The sequence below is a fragment of the Cibotium barometz genome, chromosome 15 (assembly GCF_041138505.1).
Source record: "Cibotium barometz isolate CiBa-2024 chromosome 15, ASM4113850v1, whole genome shotgun sequence".
NCBI lineage: Eukaryota > Viridiplantae > Streptophyta > Polypodiopsida > Cyatheales > Cibotiaceae > Cibotium > Cibotium barometz.
The window spans coordinates 7,289,666-7,312,440 of NC_141060.1; positions in this window are offsets into that span (position 1 = coordinate 7,289,666).

Sequence of the window (22,775 nt, forward strand, 5' to 3'; positions counted from 1 at the left end):
GACCACTCGGAGGAAGAAGAACCGAAACAAACAAACTAAAAGTACATCCACTAGTTCTCAAGAAGCCTCTAAACAAAACATAAAGGATAAAACTTTTAAATCCCAAGAAGTGCACGAGGAACATCAACCTCAACCTGAGCCTAGTGCTAAACAAGATGAGGCTAGTACGACTGAGGATAGTTCTGGGGGTTCTGTTTTTGTGGATAAAGTGAATGAGACTCTAGAGGCCATCATTGATGCTCATAAAAGTCGCATTACAGCCTTATCTGAGCTACCCAAAAAGCTTCAAGAATACCCAAACCCTCGTGAGGAGAAGATCAATCTAGCTGTACATCAGCAACTCATTAGGGAAGCTCAGTCAATACTTGAGGGACCACCACCACCTATTCCTCGGGGCCCAACCCCTCTTAAGCCAACATTAGAAACTATACCAGAAGTGTCATCAAGTAGAGAAATGAAAAGTGAGCTCATTTCACAAGCTCAGAGCGAAAGGTCTGCACCAGTTGACACTCCATTGAAAGATGACATTCTGCCATCACCTAGCCTTGTCTTCCCATGCAATGATGAAGTTATTGATGCTAATGAGGACATGGCAAATGAGATGTGGGCTGCCGTTCACGAGAAAGTTCATGAGAACATGTCTTCTATTAGTTCGCCTCCATTCTCTGAGGTGGATTTTACCAGAGGCACGGAAAACAAATTTAGACACCCAAGCATTCAGGAGGAAGTTCAAACAATTGTTTCTCCTAGAAGTCAGCATACAATGAAAACCTTACCTTCATATCTGGGAGAATATGAGAATTGTTCTCAAACCTTGAGGATACCCTCCATGCATAAAAGGTTGACAAAGGAGAAAGATATGAGTATGGTGCAGGCTATTTTGTCAGCACCAGTGGCTTGTACCTTACCTTTGCTTGAGTTGATAAAGCTTAAACCTGAGTTGTGGAATGATATTGCAATATGTTTGTCAGAGCAGGTATTGCTACAAAAGGGTCACCATGAGTGTACTATACACCCTGAGACAAAGCATGTAATGCCAGTTCCTATCAACAAAGTAGGAAAATTTTGTGAAGACGATCAGGGAAATGCTACCCTTCCATTAGAAGTGCGAAAAGTATCTTCAACTGCAATACTTGATAGTGGCGCAGGAGTGGGCATTGTGACAAGGTCCATTTGGGAAAAGTGGGGCAAACCAGCTATTAGGAGTACAAGGATGCGCTTGCAGCTAGCAGATGGAAGCTTAGAACATCCCCTTGGGCTGCTCGAGAACGTATTGGTCACCACATGTGGGATTGAATATGAGCATACCTTTGCAGTAGTGGATTTTGGAAAGCATCCAAACTATGAAGTGATATTGGGTAGACCATTCATGCGACAATTTAAAATGATACAAGATTGGGGATACAATTACTTGTACCTCAGACATGATTCTGTCATCACAAGGGTCAACCTAAGGAATCACTCATATCGTGATGTAACAAGGTCTCCAATAGATGAGTTTGATTCTGCTTCATCTGAGGGCTCAAAAGTTACATTGTCAGATGGGCAAGAAGATCTATGGATGTGTGGAGCCTCATGTAGGGATTTCAACACTGAGAGACTTAAGGGTAATCGAAGTGTATCAGACGAGGCATACATTCCACAACCCTTCCCTGAGCATTTAATTGATCCATTAGAATGGAGTCATGTCCTTGCAACATTATCGACATGTGCTTTATCGAAGCCAATTCAATTTTGTGACTCAGATGGATATAATATTATTCCTATACGAATGGTACAACCACGTGCCCTTCTAGATGATTTGTACTATAGGGATGCGTCCACACCAGCACTACAAGTAGAGGAAGTCTCTGCTACTACACGAGCTTTATCGTGTCAAAAGGGTAATGTTTCTACCTTACCCAACCCACAATCAAAATCTGCTGTTGGAATTCCAACACAAATGATGTGGATAATTGATGAGTACTCAAGTGAGGGCCACGGCTGGCATGTTCCAACTACTTTAGTTGCTGCTCAAAGAAGGCCAGACAAAAAGGAATTATCAATGTGGCTACCCAAAGCTGCGTACAAACTTGTACCATCTAGTCCAATTGCCAAAACTCCTAAAAAGCACATCATTTCCAAGCCTAAACCTCGGACTGTTACTCGATGGGTCCCAAAACATGTGCTCAAAGCACAAGGTTATTATGAGGGTGCAACAGCAATTTGGCTTCCAAAATGCCATGCTTTGGCAGGGGTAAAAGAGTGTTTCAAAAAGATTCAAAAAGCCACCCTTGATTTTCCATATCAGTGGGTGCAAAAGACATCAACCCAAATTCTTCAAGAAAGGAAAGGGGGCTGTGATAGCACCTACAAATCTACTTGTGTTGATCTTCCTAAAACATGTATTGAAACACCTATTGTCCCGATTTCTCCTTGTTACATGATTCAACCATCAACTGGTGTACCTAAGACAAGTCCAAAGGAGTCTCATTTGAGCATAGATTCTAGCATTTCAATGCCTAAATCCTCTTATCTTGCTCAAATTCCTCGACAATTGATAAAATTCCCACCCAAGAAGGACATACCTAAAACCAAAGATAAGGCATTAGCACTACAAATGAAGCTCTTTGGTAGATCAATGTTTGAATAGTGTGGTGCCTTACGCCTTTAAAGGATTATGTTCTTTTTGAGATAATCTCCACCACCAGCGCAAGGGTAAGTTCAACGACTCCACAATAAGAACGACAAGCCAGGGCACTTTTCTCCCACTGGGTTTTTCCCCTCGGCTATATTCGGTGTTTGGCACCAATGGCAAATTTTATTTTTTCTTTTCTTTTCGTGTTTGTTAATAAAAATTTTGCAGAGATCTCCGTAAAAAACAAGAGCATAAAACATGCCCCACTAGTCCACCTACCTTGCACACAAATTAGGAAGGGGGGAGACATGCTACGCCTACAAAGATCAAGGAGGAGCAATCTGCACCAAAATCAGCAATGCCTCAATGCAAACGAACAACATCAACAGAGCACTACAACAGGTGTATTCAAATCTTAATCTCTACTTCTTTTTGTGCTCTTATCTTTCGAATATATGGTTTGCATGTTCACACAATGTTGGCTGGTTTAAGTTTTTGATTAGTTGTTAAAATATGGTGAGTGAGTTCTAGAGTCTTAGAAGACTTAGTAAAAGATATTTCTATCTAAAGACAGTGTAGGATATATACCAATGGAGTATGCCAAGTACTTATGTTTTCAAGGTATATTAGTTATCCTTAGTGGTAGCTACCTCTTAGATATGAGCTAGGTGCTAGGAGTAATAAAAATTTACGAAAATGTGCCCTAAAAAATATATATCCAAAATAAATTGAGACAGGAAGTGTCTACCGCCATGTGAAATGCTTGGTAGGACCTGAGGTTGTCTTAAGCACCTTGGGGCCGATGCCTTGGTTTCCATGGGGTGAACACTAATGTTTAAAAACTTCAGAAGAAGAACTTTGAGGAATCTATCGCCTTGATAGATGTTGGTAGGACTCGGGGGTACACTATGGGCCCTCAAGACCGATGCTTTCATCTTCATGGGGTACTCCTTAGGTCATAACAGAAAGAAAAAGGGTCTGTCGCCCTTGAGATACTTAGCGGTCTTTAGATTCTCTTGGCGGAGGTCTCTTGGCCATTGCTTGGGTCTCTTTGGGATAGAACCTTAATCTTCATCAACTTCTACACACATATCAAAAAAAGAAAAAAAAGAAAAAAACGAGAGTTCCAATCACCTTTGCTCATATTTAGGAGTAGGTATGCCATTTAGGAGTAACTTACATACTGGTAGGACATTGAGACTACGGTCATAACCGGCGGTGTACAAAGCACACTTGCCTTTACGTAGCACTATCTACTACTTAAGTCTCACTTTGACCAGTCTTTACTCACCTATTTTAGTACTCATTAAAACTTTAATCAGCCTTGCACTTGTATGCTCACGTGTGAAAAATATCATTGCTGATTTTTCTTTTCTTTTTCTTTTTCAATAAAAGACTTCAATGTATCAATTGTTTTCGTTGCAGCTCTTGCTACTACCGCGCTCGAGGACGTGCGCAAAATAGGAAGGGGAGAGTGTTGCATGCAAATGAAGATCAATACAAGGAAGCAACAAAAAAGATACTTAGGGCTCTTGTAAAGAGTTCCACTTTGTAGATGTATGTGGGAGAGGGCTTCACAATAATCCCACATGGGAACTTTTGAGAGTTCTAGAATTTTTGTATAAAAGGTGGCTCATTTGAGAGCATGGAGACATTGGGCAAACTCATGTTTGAGCTCTCTTGAGACTAGCTCTCCCTCTTCTTCCATAGAGGTGCAAGCTCTTCTCTCTCCCCAGCTACATTATTGTAAGTCTATTCTTTTGTTAATGCAATGAGTGATGTTTGTCTCTCTTCTCAAGTCTATTCTCTAGTAAGCATGTTTCTTTGTTGTTGATAGCTTCAAGGTGTGTGTGCATGCTAGGAAGTAAGATCTTGAGAATGAAGGATGCTTTGAGCTTGTGTATGCAATAGCTTAGCTTTCTTCTTGTTTGGATGCATGGAATGAGTGGGATGTTGAGTGATTGAGTGTGGCAAGATTGAGCTTGAGTATGTGTTAGTATATGTCAATAGTAGTAGTATTCCTAGCATTCTCTCCATCATCAAATGGATAAGCTTTTGTGCACCGGTACGGGTTGAATCCCTAGCTCCGAAAGGGATGCAAATCCCATTGGATTGAGCTTAGTGTGGATCATACAACTCTTGCTACAAGTGAGAGAGTTTTTCGTCTCTCCAGGGAGCATTTTGACCGTCTTGTGATTAAGGTCATGATGATAAAGTTGCAACTGCTGACGGGGAGTCAATGAAGGACGTCTCGCGTAGCAAGGTCGGCCGAGGTCTTGACCAGCCTCGGTGCGATTAAAATGGTGAGCTTCCAGTACGGTGGATGAGGGGCCAAGGAAGCGGCCTATGAGTGAAGCGCTAGGTCACCTGCGAAGGATTCTAGAGGGTGCTGACCATACGGTGCTCGGGCTCTGGGTCGCCTAGGATACCCACGCGTGCGTCGAGGAAGATATTGGAACAAGAGTAGGAGTTGTTTTCTGAAATCGGGCATGGATCTGTTGATTGACCTTGCTGGTCTTCAATGGATGAGTCCATGGCTCTTTATATGGATCTGTTGGTTGATCTTGCTGATCTTCAACGAGAGTCCATCTTGATAAGTGATTATATTGCTGAGTATTATGGGCTAGGGATTAGGAAACGGCCCCTGTGTGGACAGGTGGTGAGCGTCCTAGTTGCCAATGATGCCATAGATACTCTAATGAAGGAATGATGGGAAAATTAAGAATCAACTGGATAAATTGGAAGATGGTGATCAGTGATACTATGGTTTTATTAAAGGATTGTTTTAAATTGGTTGAATCTGTGAAAAGGTAATTTCATATTGGGTGTGTGAGTGGTGTGACTAGTTTTATTTTTGCATGAACATCCGGCTAGGGGGCAAAACCTAATCAAATTCTTAATTGGATCCCATCACTACAGTGGTTGGGCGGTTGGCTAACCCATGGGATCGGGGATGGGGTTAGGCTGGACTGATGGATCCGTAAATCGAGACTCAAACTTTTGTTTTTACGATAGATAAAATAAATCCTGGACAGTAAACTGTTCTATGGATAGGAATCAACGGCTGTGCCTCTTGAATGGGGAAAAAAGCGTTGATCCCAATGATCCAAGTGCAAGTTTCTTCCTTGATCTGACCAAGTATCTTATAGATGCAATTGGATCAGCTCGATCAGAAATGATCTTGACTACGTTAGAGTAAAAAGTTATCCTGGTGGAATCTCCCGTGCTTTCCGGTAAAGGAAGTTTTTCCGGGTTCGGTTTTGGAACAATCGACGGATTAGTCTCTTGTCTGGATATCCGTGGTGGGTGAGGCCTCAAATGTGGGACCCTTGTTCTGCGCGAGAAGTGCTACTTCTGCTGCTAGTATCCCGAATCTATTGCTCGGTGGGAACAGGGATCTCACAATCAATACCATATGTCTGCGCATATCCTTTGGCTACCAACCTAGCCTTATACCTGTTTATGCTTCCATCACTGTTATGTTTTACTTTGTACACCCACTTGCATCCAATGGCTTTCTTGCCTTCAGGCAATTGCACTAAATCCCAAGTTTCATTTCCATATAGTGCATCCATCTCCTCATCCATAGATTTCTCCCAACACACATTTCCAACAGCCTCATCAATGCATGTGGGCTCTACAACCTGCACAACCTTTGCCATATATGCATAGTGATGTGCCACATAACCATCATAGGTAAACCTCTGCACAGGGTTTTTCACTCTCCCAGATCTTCGCAGCTTTTCATTCATGGCTTCCATAGCCTTCTTTACACTAGGTGTTCTCATAGCTGGGATCCCAATCTCCTCATTAAGGCTCATATCTGAGCCAAGTACTCTCCATCAACATGAGACCTTTGCCATATATGCATAGTGATGTGCCACATAACCATCATAGGTAAACCTCTACACAGGGTTTTCCACTCTCCCAAATCTTCGCAGCTTTTCATTCATGGCTTCCATAGCCTTCTTTACACTAGGTGTTCTCATAGCTGGGATCCCAAGTTCCTCATCAAGGCTCATATCTGAGCCACTAGACTCTCCATCGCGACATGAAAATGCCCTGCAAAAATGTCAAGCATACCAAGGGGCTCAACCACTTTCTCTTTTCCTTTACGTGATATACTAATCACATTTGCAGGACTGGTATTATGACGTAGCCTGCCACTCCATGGTCTATCAAAAACAGACCCACTAGATGAGGACTCTCCTGGTCCACTCAAAGACTATGATTGCTGACCTGCATTCTGTGCAACCACACTTCCACTCACATCAGCCCCAACAGCTTCTTTTTCAGCAGCATACCAGCTGCTCATCTCATCAAAGACAACATCCCTGCTTACCCTCAACTCACGTGTAGCAGGGTTATAACACCTATATCCCGTTTGCTCAAGGGAATATCCAATAAACACACATTTTTCAGCTTTTGGATCCAGCTTAGTTCTTAGCTCATCTGGCACATGCACATATGCATGCATCCAAAAACTTTCAGATGAGACAAATCAGGTTTTCTGCTAGTAAACCTCTCCTCTGGAGTTACATCATGTATGGCTGCAATTGGAGTCCTGTTCATGATGTATACTGCTGTAGAAACAGCCTCAGCCCAATAGCTATGCGACATATTCTTCTCTTCCATCAATGCTCGCGCAATCTCAGCAATGTGCCTGTTTTTTTGCTCAGCAACTCCATTTTGCTGCAGAGTGTATCTGCATATAAACTGTCTCCGAATACCATTCTTCTTCAAAAATTCAGAGAACTCATTGGAGAAATACTCTCCCCCTCCATCCGACCTTAGGCACTTTACATATTTCCATGTTTGCTTTTCAACCAAAACTCTGAAATTCTGAAAGTGAGTGAACACCTCACTCTTCTCCTTCATGAAATATACCCACACTTTCCTTGTATGGTCATCAATGAATGTCACATAATACCTATAGCCTCCCATAGACATGGTCTTCGTAGGACCCCATACATCTGAATGCACAACATCTAGTGCATTTCTGCTCACATATCTGTTTCGTGGAAATACATGTTTTGTTTGCTTTCCAAATTGGCATGCTTCACATATTCTCTGCATACCTTCCACTTTAAATTTTGGCAGCCCTCTCACAATCCCTTTAGTCTGCATAGACTTCATTCTCTGCACATTAACATGTCCAATTCTTTTATGCCAAATGTCTGTGTCTGCAACAATTCCTAAACCATTTGCAAACATCGCAGCAATCATTTCAGGCATGTCTACATTCAACGTAAACATTTTTCCCACTCTGTTGCCTTTTGCAACCAACCTGCACTTGTCTTTAAAGTCTTCAACATAAATTATAATTTTTGTCTTCGTTTTTTATACCTTGAATACTCATGCTTTGGTAACCACAACCTTGTGGGGGAAGAGATTGTGAATTGTGCCAACATTAGTGCTACCAATCTTGATGATTATATGAAAGTTTTGCCAAAGAGAGATAGAAAGTTAATTACTTTGATTAGAAAGAAGAATACAAAGGGAGCCGAGCCTTGGTACCCTCTTACTCATAGATACTTGGGCAAGCTTGTTTATAATGTGAGTATTTGGTAGCTTAAGATTTGTTTGATACTCATGCTTTGCTTTCAATTTTCATGTGATGAGATCCGATGTTATGTGAAGGTTCAAATTAATCAAGCCTTGAAAAAAATGCTTAAGCAAGTGTGCTTGACCATGGGAGAAGATGAGGTGAAAACATTAAAGCCAAGGAGAGAGGAATTGGCCACGAGATATGGTGACCGCATAGGAAAGGTAATTTCTAGTGTGTTTTTCAATTATGAATTACATTTCTCTTGAGATTAATATAGAGTGACTCTATTTGCGTTTCAAGACAATGTTAATTTGGACATAGTGTGTTGAGAATGATATCCATTTGTGTAGATCTTTTACATTATTGATCCAAAGCATGGTAATGCATGGCGGCCTAAAGTGTGGTCCTTAAAGTGGGATGCGGATAGCTTTGCAACACTGGAGAAGCTGAATTTATTAGCATTGTGTGATGTACCAATAGAGTCCAAAATCTTTTGGTTGGCTTTATTGGAGGCAAGCAAGATAACCAAAATATGTTTGGCCTTGTGCGCAAAGATCATGTCTATAGAAAGTAAGTCATGGTTTTCTATATAGCTGTGTGTTTAGTTGTTTGCAATTTTCAAAACCTAAAAATATGTCATATGCATACTTTCCTTTGTGATGTGATGTAACATACCCATCTTCACTAATAAAGTAATAGATAAATTTATGAGTTTTTATGGTATAAAAATCAATGATTTTATTATTTGAGTCATTTCTACTTAGAATCTTCAAATTTTGAGCCCAAATTTGGAATATGCGCAAGATTTTACCCTAGTATAGGATTTTACAGCATCCAAAACGGACACCGGATCAAGCTTATACGCAAATTTCAGTCATTTTAGTTAAAAAGCGACGACCTTTAAACCTTAATAAATGCATGACCGGGCGTCCGATTGACAAACGGTCTGAACCCCAACGACCAAGAGAACCTCCCGGACAAAAAAAAAATCACCCCCGAGGCGGTCCGACACGCAAATCAAGGCGAACGTCCCAAATTTGGGAACCCCGTCCCAAAATTTGGACCGTACACACTTACTAGGGCACCCGTATGATGGCCGCACAAGAACCAAAGGACAGTCGCCCACTGTGTGGTCCACACGCACCCCTACGTGGACACCCATGCTACCCCAGACCAGATAAGGTACATGCGTACCACTCCTTTCCCTGACAAAACTGACACCATACCTTTCCCCTAGACCCATGTAGGCCACCGATCCATAGCCTTTACTGGTACACCGTCCTTTCATCCTTGCTTTGCGCAGCGCCCGTACCCACACCCCACATCTATATAAACCCCTGGGTTGCTCCACAGGCAACACGCATTTCTGCGCAGCGTATGCCCTGTTGGACCGCCGTCCGTACCGCTCTCCGTCCATGTGTAGTGTACTTGTAGTACAACCGCCCCTTGCAGCCGCCCCTCTCACACCCCCTCATTTGCCCCTTTTCAGAAGATAAGCCAATTTTCCTCCATCCCCCTCTTGCTAACTCTTCTCCCCCCCGTGTGAATAGACTTACAACAACCCTCAGCTCTTCTCCCCTTTTGCAAAATGTTTTTGTCTTAAGGACATCTCACAATCCCCCTCCCTCCATTTGCATAGACTTTAATAAGGGATTTTTGCCTTAAGAAAGGGTTCATGCGCTATAGTCTTTTGCTCATACGGTGAGGAAACGATCTCAGAATTGAGATCTGAGTGAAGCGTTTCGACCGCGGCAATGAGCCCTACAAGTTGACGTCCAAGATGGCCCCATCCCGGAAATGTCAGAATGTTGCCTCGAGAGGAGCACGCAACAAGGAGATTAGGGAAGATGCTCCCGATGCGGCTCCAACCCTCCCTCTTCAAGCTCCTCAAGGAAATGGCAGCCAGGTTAGCTTGGTTATATTTTAAAGAAGAGTTTTTTTTATTAGTGCTAATAAATGTGTATCTTTTCCTTTTTGAAATAATGATATAAAATTGTATGAAGTTACGAACTATGTGATGCTCTATTCAATAAATTGCATTGAAATTGTTATCTTTAAAGAGTGCAAGTTTTTCCTAGCTTCAACGCTAACTCCACTCCGTCCTTGTGTAGCCGGGCAGCGTCGTTAGCAAAGCCTAGGAATGGCCCAAGGTATCCCTCATACCATTGGGAGAATAAGGTTCGTTCGATAGAGGCGAGAGGTTATGATGCTGCCTAGTTCTGAGGGCCCAGGCTAGTGCAGTAAATAAGCCCACCCTAGTGTGCAGACATCCCTCTGAGGGGCGGGAGGATCGAGCGATGGAGCCTGAGAGGGTGACAGGCTGTCTTGAGTCCTTGCTAGCAGCCGCCGATGAGGTGTATGGTCCCGTAGGGTTTTGCCCAGCATGTAGAGGCTGGAAGGCCGAATTCTAGATCATCATCACTGTAAGAATAAGAGAGCCGGTTTGGCTTGTATGGAATTGATTCATGTATAAACTTTTTATCCTGGGGACATTCCTGATTCCGCACTGCAGATAGATATACTGGCAAAGCCTCCTCTGTAACCTTCATGCCCAGACTCCTGAACCCAATGATAGGCACATATGGGACACAAGGACATAGGAGTATAGGTCCTTGTTGGCATCTTCCACTACATTGCTATTTTATTTTTATAAGGATACCCCGCTCTTGATCATTAGGCAGAGTCACCATGCCCTTCATGGTAGACGTAAACTGGCCTCCACAGTGCTGTTCTGAGAAATCCTAACCCTAACACGCTTGGGCACATTCTTGATCCCTTGGGTTCAGGAGCTTTAGTCTTCGACTCCACCCATATCATCGTCATTTTGCCAAGACAAGATGGGTTCGGATTACTCGGGCCAGGTTGAGCTAGGACGAGGTCCGGGAGGGGATGTGGGTGCAGGGCATGCTGCTCCAGAAAGGTGTCCATCCTTCTTCAGGCTTGGGGTTCGGGCAGGTTGGTTGCCACAATGGCCTTTGTGAGGATCTGCATGTAGTAACAGGCATGTACCTCTCTCTGCAGGCCCGTGATCTGTGTTCAAGTAGAGGCGAGTTTGGCACAAAGGGTCACATTCTTGGCCTATTCGATGCTGGCAATGGTCAGCTAGATGTCTTCCTGGGTGTCGTTGGGAGTCTTTCACAACACCGAGTGATGGGCCTCTTCCCATCCCATGGATGCTGCCAAGAGGGTGGCTTCTTTTTGTACCTTGGCAAAGTAGAGGGTGGCCCAACTTATGACTTCCCCTTTCTTGGCCATCTGGATCCATCCCATGGCTGCTAAGATATGCTACATCTTGTTTTGCAAGCATAAGGTTTCTAGGAACATCATGTAGGGAAGAATGGTGCTCGAATTCTTATGGTTGCCCAGCTTATGGTTACCCAACTTATGCTAGAATTCTTATGGTTGCCCAGCTTATGCTCACCACTGACATGGTTGCTGAAGTGCTTGACCATATACTTGTGCTTCACCAGGGCAAAAAAATTTGACCTTTGGAAATTTGAAGTATACGTCTAGATTCTTGGAAGATAGAATCTTGGAGTACTTTCTGAACGGAAAAAGGACTTCCTAGAAAAAGACGAGAAATATGCTTAGTTGAATGAACGTATGACTAATTTATTCCTAGTTTCCCTAAAAAAGAATCTGGAATCCCTGAGAGGATCAAGGATCCAAAAAGTGAATGGAAATTTAGATTTAATAGAAATTTTGATTTAAACATGGGATGTCCATCTACAGAATCCAATTCATCTATCAAAAGTCTTCATTAATGAAGCTTAAGGAATGAAAACACAATACGTAAATGCTCTTCTTGAGTTTTTACTATTAATTTTTAATAAAATTCATTTTCCTTTACTTAGATTTAATGGAATCAAGAAAAAGTTACCTTTAACTAAGCCAAGTAATTGGTAGAGACCTAGAAAAGTTCTGTCAGTATCAAAAGTAGAGCAATCATATTCTCAAACTGATGTGACTGGATTTGAATGAATGAGATGTGATGTGATGTGATATGATGTGAATGGATGAGATATGATGTGATATGAACGGATGAGATATGATGTGATATGAATGGATGAGAATGGATGTGAATGAATGAGATATGATGTGAATGGATGAGATATGATGTGATATGAATGGATGAGAACGGATGTGTTATGATCTGAATGGATGTGAATGAATGGGAATGGATGTGAATGAATAGGAATGGATGTGTTATGATCTGAATGGATGGAATGGATATGAGTGGATATGGAATGCATGTGAATGGATATGAGTGGATATGGAATGGATGTGTTATGATTTGAATGGATATGAATGGATGTGAATGGATATGAGTGGATATGGAATGATGTGAATGGATGTAGGACAATGTAAATGGATGTGATTGGATATGGAATGATGTGAATGGATGTAGGATGATGTGAATAGAAATGAATGGATGTGGAATGATGCGATGTGAATAAATGTAGAAGAATGTGGAATAATTAGAAATGACATGGAATGATGTGGAAAGATGGTAGTTTGTTGTTGAAAACTGTATTTGTATATGAAACCTATTTACAAAAGACTATTTTATTTCAAGAATGTTGGGGAAGCATTTTGACTATCTTATCGACTAAGGTCGTGAGAACCTAAGCAAGAAGGTTGCAACAGCTGACAAAGAGTCAATGAAGGATGTCTCGCGTAGCAAGGTTTGGCTGAGGTCTTGACCAGCCTCTCAGCTCGATTAAAATGGTGAGCTTCTAGTACGGTGGATGAGGGACCAAGGAAATGAGTGAAGTGCTAGGTGAACTGCGAAAAGGAGCCTAGAGGGTGCTGACCATACGGTGCCGGTCGCCACGAAGATACCCACGCGTGCGTTAGGGAAGAAAATGAGTTGGAGTTGTTTTTTGACACGGGCATGGATCTGATTGATTAACCTTGTTGGTCTTCAACGGGGGATGAGTTCATGATCCTTTGATATGGATCTTGTTGATTGATCTAGCTGATCTTCAATGGAGAGTCCATCTAGATTTTATGTGATTATATTTCTGGGTACTATGAGCTAGGAACTATTGAAAAGGCCCTTGAGTGAGCACGTGGTGAGCATTCTGGTTGCCAATGATGGTACACCGATGAAGGAATTATTGGAAATTAGACTTCAAGCTAGATATTTTGGAGGATTATGATCAGTGATACTATGGTTTCATTAAAAAATTACTTAAAAGATAGCCGAATCTGTGAAAGGTAATTTCATATTGTGCGTAAGTGGTGGTATGTTTGAAATGTAATTTGCATGAATCCGGCTAGGGGGCCTGGGAACTCGTACCAAATTTCTAAATGGATCCTATCAATACAATGGTTGGGCGGTTGGCTAACCCATGGGATTGGATGGGACTAGGCTGGATTGATGGATTCCTAAAAGCAAATTCAATTTTGTTGAAACTATGATAGTTGAAGTAAATCACCAGATAATCCTTGTTCTATGGAAAAGAATCAATGGTGGCTGTGCCTCTTGAAGGGGATAAAATGTTGGTCTCTATGATCCAAATGCAAGTTCCTCTGTTGATCCGGCCATGTGACCTGCGGGTTCGGTTGTAATGAAAAAGGGTAAATTAAGGCTCTTGACTATGTTAGAATACAGTTTCCCAGAGAAATTGCCTATGCCTTCTGGGCGAGGGAAGTTTGTCCAGGTTTGCTTTTAGAGAACCAAGTGATTAGTCTCTTGTCAGGACATCCGTGGGGGCGAGGCCCCGAGTGAGAGGCTCTGCCCTGCGCAAGAAGTGTTAGTTCCGCTGCTAGCACCCCTGAATTCCGATGTGCAGAAGGGGCAGGGATCTTTCATTCCTATAATTCAAACAAACCCTGAGCTTTTGATTCTTCTTGGGAATGATCATGATCAGGGACAACCATGTGACCCGATCAATCAGATATATGAGTCCGACGTGCAACAATTTATCTAGTTCCTCCTTGACCCATTTGCATAGTTGGGATTCATTCAATATCTGTGTTGCCAGATGGGTATTGCATCTTCACTCAGATTGATCCGATGTTGCTTGATGTCATCCTCCCTGATTCTCTAAGGCTCGTGATGGACCCATTGAGTAGTAGTGATACCTCACCAATCTTTATCCTCTTATCATAGAATTTTATGAACTCTACAAAGAGATGGACGTTGATGATCTTTGGTAGTCTAGACCAATTGCCTCTATCTTGTCTTTGACTTCTTAGATTTTAAGGAAGAGTAGGCACTTTGGTATGAATGATATTGAAAAGAAACATTACCTTTCTATTAGAGATGCAAACCTCACATGGGGTAGTGGTGGATATTACAAAAGGAAAGGCTAACTAACCCCTCATGCAAAGCTAGTGTGGAAGATGAAAGGGTATCTAAGGTCAAAAGAGACCCCCTCCTATCTTCATCTTGTCTTTTGTGGAATACTAGAGGTTTAGTTAGGAAAGGTAAGGACTTACCTTAGCATGCCAGAGCCTTCATAAGCCCATGCAGATGTGTGTGCCTCCAAGGGTGCTAGTAGCTCTAGGAAACACACTAAGCACATATGTTGGCTAGCCGTCTATGTCATACATGGTGTGGTATCATGACACATCATGGGCGGTGTGGAAACTATTGATTTTCAAGACTTTTAGTGTCGAAACATATCTATTAAATATTTCTCCATCCATGTACTTGAGGTATGGCCCCAAAACTGGGTTAGCTTCTATGCCCTGGACACCTTTTTCTTTCCCTTCTTCTTAGCTGCATTGGTTTTAACATCTCCAGATGTTTTGAGCTTTGAGGATACATAGTCTAAATCCTCATTCTCCTTCTTATGGGAGAGACTCATCTTATAATAATCAAAATTCGATCTATCATTTCTAAATTAGCTATTAGGGAAGTTGCTTTTCCTATTCTTTTTTATTTTATTATTTTTTGAGAGTTAGTGTTAATGTTATATTTAGTGTTAGGGAAATATTCTTGCATGATGAGTGTTGCTCTAGATAAGTTTTCTCTAGGCATGATTTCACATGCATGAATGTATGAGATATTTACATCAAAAACATTTCATCAATTTAGAGAAATCAAGTAACGATGGTTCATCATTATGAATGGATTTAAGATTAAGTACAATAAAGTCATTTTGAATAATGTCTAGTGGCATGAAAAACCAATCTGGTTTTTGACGGCATGAATATTAGAGATATTCACATTCAAAAAATGTTAGTCATTGATGATAAAAAGATGTTAGGATGATTCAGTTAGTCATCAAATTATATAATTAGTGCTAAAAAAATTATTCCTAAACATTTTTTTGATATGAAAACCAAGTCTAGTTTTTATGATCATGAATATTAGAGATACTCCTAGTAGAAAAATTGTGTCCATTGGATAATATTGATGCATAATAGCAATGCAAAAAACTATGTACATAATAAGATTAAGTTTGTGTTACCCCATTTTGTGATTAGCCTAGCATCTCTCTATTACATACGAGAGATAGCACAATAAGTGTCGTGAAACAACACTCTAAACATTATAATTATGAGAATAGTTGGCTATGCCACAAAACTATGTAATTTGGGCACCTAAGTGTAAATAAGGGCCAATTGAATAACATTATTCTCATAATAGAAGACACATTCCCCCTTTGTGACAATTGAGTCTAGTCTTATCTCCTTGCTCTCTTGCTTGTCTATGGTGTGTGTGTGTGTGTGTGTGTTTGTGTGTGTGTGAGAGAGAGAGAGAGAGAGAATTGAGAGGAGAGAGAGCTACATTCTTGGTGCATGTTCCTTTCCCAAAACATTTTAGATCCTTCATTATTGATGAGAGAAAAGTAGCTCACCTATGGGCACAATGTCAAGGGATGATCAAACAGGAACCTCATATGATGGACCTGTAGAGGTGAAAGAGGTGAATATTGCAAAGTTGAAAAAAGAGAGAGAGAGAATTGAGAGGAGAGAGAGCTACATTCTTGGTGCATGTTCCTTTCCCAAAACATTTTAGATCCTTCATTATTAATGAGAGAAAAGTAGCTCACCTATGGGCACAATGTCAATGGGTGATCAAACAGGAACCTCATAATATGATGGACCTGTAGAGGTGAAAGAGGTGAATATTGCAAAACTGGAAAAGGACCCCAAAGCTATATTTATTGCCACATAGACCTCACCCTAGGAAGAAGAGGCATTGATAGCTCTTTTAGAAGAGTTGAAAGGACTTCTCTTGGGGGGTTCACTATATGTAAGCTCTCTATATAACGTGCATTCTGGGCCTATTTAAAAAACCTCTTATCTATAAATTTTTCATGAATAAAACACACCCTTTTTCTATTCAATCTGTAAATACCTCTTTTAAATGCTACCCTTCTTTATGTAAAAAATGAGTAAAAAAGGGATTTAAAAACCCCTTCTATTGAACCCACGTGCTACGCTTACATGTTTATCTCAGCCCCCTCGAGGGACTACCTTGATGATCGGAGCCATAAAGACATGAGAGGAGTGGTGCTAGCAGTTGTACAACACACCATCACTATCAACACGTGTGTCGAGGAAGATATTGAAAAAAGGAGTAATAGTTGTTTTCTGAAACCGGGCATGGATCTTGTTGATTGACCTTGCTGGTCCTCAAACGGATGAGTCCATGGCTCTTTTATATGGAGCTGTTGGTTGATCTTGCTGATCTTCAACGGAGATTCCATCTTGATTTTTATAAGTGATTATATTGTCGGGTACTATGAGCTAGGAACTATCGAAAAGGCCCCTAAGAGACAGGTGGTGAGCGTTCTGGTTACCAATGATGCCATAGATACACTGATGAAGGAATGATTGGAAATTAGGATTCAACCGGATATTTTGGAGGATTATGATCAATGACATTATGGTTTCATTAAACGATTGTTTTAAAGATAGCTGAATCTGTGAAGAAGGCAATTTCATATTGGGTGTGTAAGTGGTGTGACTTGTGTTAAATTTGCATGAATATCTGGCTAGGGGGCCTGGGAACTCTTTTCCCTGGTACCGAGGACAAAACCTAAATTGATAAACTCTTTTTTGCTACAAATTTTAAATTTTACAAAATTGAGCACATAGATTGGGTATTCTGATTGGGATTATACCCAAGAAAAACGAGAAGCTTCATATGTGTGTTTGTGTGTGTGTGGATTTGAAGAAGGTAAATAACACTAATTTAGGAATTTTGGGACAAATTCACAATTTTGGCACTTTTCCCTTTGGTCAATACATAGAAATTTGAAAGTATTTCTTTTAAAGTTATGAGATAGAGATGTTGGAAGATGTTGTTCCTTATGTTTAAAATGGGAATATTTTTTGAGAAAGAGAATGGTTTCTTCAATGACTTGCATGGAACCTCATTATATAGGTGAGTTAGAGAAAGATTACAGTAAAATAGAGGTAAATATTCAAACTAGTTTAGAATTTAAATAATTATAGTTTTTTTTATAATTACTCTCAAATAGTATAATTTTTTAATATTTCTATTTTTAAACTAATTTTTAATTATCAAAATTGGAGGATATAAGCTTATTTTCTATCCTCCAATTCTAAAATGCGTATGAGGATTGGAGAGAGAGAGAGAGAGAGAGAAAATGTACTAACTTAATATAAAGCAAAAAACTATTGTGAGAAAAAGAATTATCCACACAAGATGCGGGCCTAAACTTGAAAATCATGTAGACAATAATAATTAGTGCTATTTCCATTAGCAAAACCACGGTTACAAAGTTCAAGCCCCATTGTCCATAACTAATGCAATCTATAACCCAAATAACCATAAACATCAAAAAACTAGCCTCACAATATCACCTATAGTAGGCCAAAATTGGGTAGGGAACCAAAGTCCACACTAAGTTGCAAACCAAGAAAAATTCATACCTTCATCATTGTATAGAGAAACATGTGTAAAGTTGTCATTGAAAACATTGTGAAGAGTGCTTAGTCCTCTCATGATCTCTCTCCTCACTATCATTGGCATAGGTGGTATCTCCAAGCTCCAAACTTGCTTGAGCTTTTGAGATGACTATTTTTGGAATCTTTATCTTAGCTATCTTTTTCCCTTCCTTGGCATCGAGCTCCAAATAATGTTGCTAACAAGTTCCCAACATTGAGGATCATTTTCATTGCATTTCTAATGTTTTTTCCAACAATCCGCATATGTTTCGACATCAGTGGCATTCTTCTTTCTTGTGATTATGGCCCACTATTGAATATTAACTCTCATATAGTTTATTGAGTGTTTCTCCATATTAACATCTGAAACTGCAACCCCAAGCCGCACCGGATATATTGTTTCACTTGCCCTCACAAGTACAAAGTTATCTTTTGTGACATCAACTTTTGGCTTGAACTCTACCCTCGACTTTTGGCATGCTGCTTTTGGCATGCTGGCCCACAATAGTTTCCTTCATTCTCCTCTAGTCCAATTATCTCCTCCTTGTTGTTAGTGTAGTCAATGGAAGAATCCCTAAAATTCACTTTTGGGCCAAAATTCATGGCAAAGGAATTCTCATATACATTTGCAGTATTCAAGGCAACAACCATGTTCTCCCAATATTGAATGACAAGTTCAATCCATGTTGCATATGCTGAACCATCTCCTTTGCTTTCCACAAAGATTTTCCACCAACTCAATAAGGTATTCAAGCCTTGTACAATGTGGATGTTATCCTTTATGTATTCATACATAGGTAGAACCTTTGATACCCCTTGAGGAATCATAGGTGCCCCTTCATCATTACGCTTCCATAGTTCAATTCCATTTTCAGGTAACCACTCACTTGACTTGGGATGTATTTTGTATTGAATCAATGGTATGGCATTATTCATATAAAATCTAAACTACAATGTCTTTTAATGGCCTACTAGTTTATATTCTCCATCTTACAAGTACCCTTTCACATACTCTTTGAAATCTGGCACCTCCTTCATAACAAGGCATTGGTTTCATAATTGTGCACTCATTAAATCTTCTCATTAAATGAGGAAAGGTAAATGTCTGACTTGTTCTAAGCTTCTCAGACAATTGACTAAACAAGGCATCAATATCCTCATGTATGTGTCCCACCATAAGAAAACCAAGTTGAACCATCTCAAAAACCCCTTTTTCCACCAACAAAGATAAATATGAAAATATATACCGATTCTTATTCTCAGATCCACAATTATCCAATTGAAGCAAAAATGTTTTTATCAATCTCTTGAATGTGACCACCATTTGAATAGCACATTGAGTATCCCAAATTGTGATATCATGTGTTTATTTTTCCATAGTTGTATATTTATTTGTATTATCTCTTGTGCCAATAAAACTATCATCTTGAGTGTCCTCATTTGTAATGTCATTTCTTTGATTGGGATGCCTTGATGTAGAAAGAATTTTCTTTTCATTTTTAATCCTTATATGATGATCTAATAATGTTGTAGACATCAAGCAATCAAAAACACTATGTGATGTTTGAGTAGTGTACCAACTCACCATGCATGTGACTATTTCTTCTCTCTAAGTTTGCATGACATTACACAAAGAACCAATTGTGAAATTTAGATCACTTGGCCACAATCCCATTGCAAAGTGTCCATAAGCATTTTTTCCATGACCATGAGTGAGTATCCTTTTTTGATGTACATATGCCACACTTGGAAAATGTGCTAGTTTTGGAGAGAGAAACTATCTTGAATGTTGTATTCCACATTCGGCAGAAAGTGGGTTGTGAAATATGTTTATATCCCAAAGAGCTAAGTGTCTCATTAACCTCACGTAGTATATCCACCTGTTTATACATAGTATATCCACCTCATTAACTTCACGTAGCATATCCACCTATTTAACTTCACGTAGTATATCCACCTATTTGTACATGGCTAGAAGAACTTCTTGTGTCTCACAAGACCCATGCATAGAAGTCTTGGATTTATGAGGCATTTTCTGTTGAGATGTCAAGCTCAACATGAGCTAACACTCATGAGGAACCTAAGTGACAATTCAAAATTTACATCACTGGTGGGTTTCGCCAGAGATTCTATAGTTGGACTACACCGACAACTAGTCCACACCTACCCACTCCACTTTAGCGTGTTCACATTATGGAGTGCTTGTATATACTTTAGTATGTGTGAGAGTCACTTTATCTCTTAAGTAGACCTCTTTTGTTGAAGAAGAAGAAGAGATCAATTTTCAACCTCTCACCTTGTGTATTCTCTTCTAGGGTTTGTGAGTGTGTGTGTGCTTTTGCAAGAGCTCAAGATCTCTTCCTCCCTGCATCTTTTCATGGTATCAAAGCTTGGTTCATGATAATAAGATGATCGGAAAGCAAGAGAAACATAGTAAGTGGTATGAGGGTAAGAGCTTCATCTACTCTTCCCCCCCTTTTGAAAAGATGCAGGGGGGAAGAGAGCTTGAGCTCTTGCAAGCACACACACACACTCACAAAACCCTAATAGAGAACACACAAGGTGAGAGGCTGAAAATCTTCTTCTTCTCTACTCAACACTCAACACACCATATACAAAGATAAGAGTACACACAATATGAAAGGTACTCAACCAAATACATACACAGGTTCTCTATAGTGTGAACCCGACTAAATGAGCTGGTGCTATATCTATGCCAGTCTCTAGAATGGCTGTCACACAGCCTGTCATCCCACTGGCCGCATATCACCCAAGATCTCACCAACCATGCCAGTGGTGTAAGTGCGGGGCCTATCCCCCAGGCGAGTCATCAGTGTCCACCGCCTCACTAGAGCTCGATATCTCAACACTCCCCCTCGAGCTCAACTCCATCTCATGTACACCAAGCGAAGCCCTGAATCTGTGGAGCTTCTCTGTACCCAATGCTTTGGTGAAGATGTCAGCTACCTGATCCTCTGTGCTGACATAAACAAGGTCAAGGTCTCCTGCCAAGACCTTCTCTCTGACGAAGTGGTAGTGGACCTCTATGTGCTTCGTACGAGCATGAAAGACTGGGTTCCTGGACAACTGTATACTGCTAATGTTGTCACAGAAAATGACAACTTGTCTATCCACTGATAGACCCAAATCTGCAAGTAGCTTTCTCAACCAAGCTACCTCACATGCTGCCATAGCAGCTCCTCTGTACTCGGCCTCTGTACTCGATAGAGCAACCGTAGGCTGCTTCTTGCTGCTCCAAGTAACAGCAGCACTCCCCAAAGAAAACATGAATCCACTGGTAGATCTTCTATCTGAGATACTACCAGCCCAATCAGCATCTGTGTATCCATGTACACATATCTCTGTCCCAGTCTCATAGAATAGTTCACAATGCAAAGTAGACCTCACATACCTCAGTATGCGTCTCACAGCATCCAAATGCGGTTTCCGTGGAACCTGCATAAACTGACTCACCAACCCAACAGCATAGCTCAAATCTGGTCTGGTGATCGTCATGTAGATCAAACTTCCTACTATGCTCCTGTACATAGTAGGATCCTCCAAGATCTCTCCTGAATCTGCACTCAACTTGCCATTCTGATCCAATGGCACAGAAATAGGCTTACAGCCTGTCATACCATACTTGGACAACATGTCCAAGCCATACTGTCTCTTTAGTAATCCAATACCATGTGGTGACCTAATCACCTCAATGCCCAAGAAATATCTGAGCTCCCCCAGATCCTTCATCTCGAACTTCTGTCTGAGCAAGATCTTTACATCAAAGATCTCTGCATCATGGTCCCCCGTAATGATCAAGTCATCTACATAGATGACAACAAGCACAACCCCTCTATCACCATGTCTCACATACAATGAGAAATCTGCATTGGCTACATGAAAGCCAATAGTGACAAGATATTCAGAAATCTTGTCAGACCATGCTCTTGGTGCTTGCTTTAAGCCATACAAGGCTTTCTTCAACCTGCAAACATACTCGGGGTGACCCACATCCTCATATCCAGGTGGCTGCAACATATACACCTCTTCTTGCAAATCCCCATGCAAGAATGCATTCTTTACATCCATCTGATGTAAAGACCATTTCTTTGACGCAGCCACTGCTATCACAACTCTCACCGTTGCCATCTTGGCAACTGGGCTGAAAGTTTCCTCATAATCAATCCCATATGTCTGCGCATATCCTTTGGCTACCAATCTAGCCTTGTACCTGTTTATGCTTCCATCACTGTTATGTTTAACTTTGTACACCCACTTGCATCCAATGGCTTTCTTGCCTTCAGGCAATTGCACTAAATCCCAAGTTTCATTTCCATATAGTGCATCCATCTCCTCGTCCATAGCTTTCTCCCAACACATATTTCCAACAGCCTCATCAATGCATGTGGGCTCAACAACCTGCACAACCTTTGCCATATATGCATAGTGATGTGCCACATAACCATCATAGGTAAATCTCTGCACAGGATTTTTCACTCTCCCAGATCTTCGCAGCTTTTCATTCATGGCTTCCATAGCCTTCTTTACACCAGGTGTTCTCATAGCTGGGATCCAAAGCTCCTCATCAAGGTTTATATCTGAGCCACTAGACTCTCCATCAACATGAGAATGCCCTACAGAAATGTCAGGCATACCAAGGGGCTCAACCACTTTCTCTTTTCCTTTACGTGATGTACTAATCACATTTGCAGAGCTGGTATTATGACGCAGCCT